Source organism: Protomyctophum bolini (genome assembly GCF_963924005.1).
Source record: "Protomyctophum bolini genome assembly, chromosome: 9".
In the NCBI taxonomy this organism is placed as follows: Eukaryota; Metazoa; Chordata; class Actinopteri; order Myctophiformes; family Myctophidae; genus Protomyctophum; species Protomyctophum bolini.
This window is the reverse complement of record NC_137870.1, coordinates 21563153-21566015: the sequence shown is the minus strand read 5'-3', so window position 1 is coordinate 21566015 and position 2863 is coordinate 21563153.

Here is a 2863-nt window from a genome sequence, read left to right as displayed (position 1 = left end):
CAAAACATGCTTGTATGTTCCAGGACATTATGTTGTCCTTTTAAAACAGTTGTATATTTTATACATAATTAATTGCATATTTCTCCTGCACTTTTGTAATAAAGATTATACAGACTGATACGAATGTAGATACATTCAGTGTTTTCTGCCATGAATAGTAATTGAACAACAGAAGACCCTATAAAATAAAGCATAGATAATACTTACAATATATTCATTATTAATCAAAATGCAAACATTCATAACGTCAAATAATGTTGCATATTTAAATACACAATATCATTAAAGGGTAAGACAACTTTTGTAGAGGTATGGTTTGTGTAATTACCTTGCCATGATGTAAAATGTGTACAAGAAATAAAAAATAATTGCTCCATGTGATTAGAAATTGATAATTCAAAATATGCTCCTCATTGACTCATTGACATTGTACGCTGAAAGAGCTTTCAAAGCCACACTTTAGTACGTAAACAAATACAAAGTTGATTCAGACAATATAGCGTATCACCAAAACTCATGTGGTTTTATTCTTTTTATAAAAATGTAAATTTTCCATCCATATTAATTAGGAAGAAAACCCGGACTGGATCCATGGATCCGGATCGGACGTTTTTAGTTTTTTTTTAATAATTCTTATCCCACGAATTTACAGCCCATTTTTTTCACCCAGTGTCAATTATCTAATGTAATCCATGGCGCTACACTTCCTCTGCCAACCTGGGGGGGCAGCGGACTGACCTCATGCTTCCTTCTATGCATGAGGAGTCCACGCTACTTCTTTTCACCTGACAGGGGGGAATTTCCCCGGCCGGACATGGAATACGTTATTCCGATCAGTTCCTTTCCCCTCCATCAGGCGCCTCGGCTGGCCATGGGGGGGTAGTTTAGAGACATGCAAACTCCACACAGAAAGGCCCTTTCGCCAACAACTACTCGGGTATGGGCACTGATGACGCAGAGGAGGGAACACACCCACAGTGTCCCCAGCGGGAATCGAGCCCAGGAATCAACAGGAAATTAAAAAAAAAAAAAAAAAAACACCATCATGTCAGGTAGGAGGCTGTTGGTCAAGGACTGGAAGGCTCCATCTGCACCTGCACCGTCCCTCTGGGACGCCTCGATGGGACTATTGGCCACTTACGAGCGACTGTCATACAGGCTGCTCAATAGAATGGACTATGACTCAAAATGGGGCTTTTACCATATGCATGTATCAGGACTCTGATTAGTTTCTAGCTCTGAGTGAGCTCTGAACGGGCTGCAACATTGGAAAAATATATTGAAGAAATATGTCTGGAATTGGGGCTGGGGTGGACTGCGGGATATTTCTGTGCATCTGTAATATTGTTTTGTTTTGTTATGCGTTTGTTTTGTTATGTATAGCATTAAGGTTCATCACAGGTGAAAATTACAGCACTCACCATTGCACCCTTTATAATAAAGTAGGTTGGTCTTCCCTCTCTGAAAGGAGAACCATGCACTGGCAACAGTTCATCTTTAAAGCCATTGATGGAAAGCTACCATCATACATCACGTTACTATTAAAATGGAAAATAAATACTCGCCAGACCCGTTCAAGTGAATGGCTTAAACTAGAGGTCCCATCCATACAAACCGAACTAGGAAAGTCAGCTTTTTGCTTCGATGCCCCAACCACATGGAACACTTTACAGCAAACATTGAAAATGAATACCCCAATATCCTATGGTCAATTTAACAACCTGCTTCTGAACCTCCCTACCTCAATATGTAACTGTTTTTAATTTATGTTTGTCTCATTGTCTATATAATATGTCTTTGCCTTACATGAAGATTTGTTTGTCTTTAAATTGTTTTATATAATGTATGTAATCTCGTCAGCATTGAAAATGAGGGAGAACCTCAATTGCTCTTTCGAGAATAAATAAAGGTTTCAATCAATGTATTTCTTTGGTTGTGTCTTGTCCATGTCAATGTTTTATATGGAAGAAAATTAATAAAGTACAAATCATAAAAAAAACAAAAAAAAAAACACATGAGTTTTGGTGATGCTCTATATTGTTTGTTTATGTACTAAAATGTACTATTCGAGTAGGCCTACTACAGACGAAAAACTGTCCAAATTTTATTCTGACCCCTCCACGAAAAGGCCTCGTTGTCCTGACCCCATATCCATCATTTATACATTATGGATAATTAGTGTGGACTTAAACAGTTTTTCATCTGTAGTACTCTAGTCTGGAGCATTTATTTTTTGGAGTTACATCATGGCAAGGTATACACAACCCAAACCTCTGCAAAAATGGTCTTATACCCTTTAAGTGTAATATAGACATAATGCTTTTCTACAGACAAAATACGCCTGGACAATCCAAGGACCAGCTCACTCTTGAATTATCAATTTAAAGTAGAAATACTTGAATTAATCAATAATCTGCCTGGTGCCTGCTTCACAGAGCTATACACACACCTAGACCTTTGCAGTCTATGACCTAGACACAGCACACGCACAGGATATACACAGCATATAGTGAGAGTGATGTTTTCAGTCATCTCCAATGCTTTCAACACCAAATCTCTGTAAAGCACCAGCAGCTATATAAATGCACCATTTACCATTTATCTACTAACTCTGACTACCAGAGAATCTCTCAGCCTGGTGAACTCAGTACCTCAGATTGAAGGGTATAGGTCCATAGCTCTAATGTGTTGCATTTATGTTACTGCTTGCATGAATGCAGACCAGCCTCTCGTCTTTAGCGTAAATAAAAATAACGATTTTGCTACTCACCAAAACAAAGGCAGGTTGTGTCATTAGAAAGTCTACTTTCCTTAGTGGAAGCACTCTGAGCCCCCCACCACACGTACCGTATAGGGCCTTAGT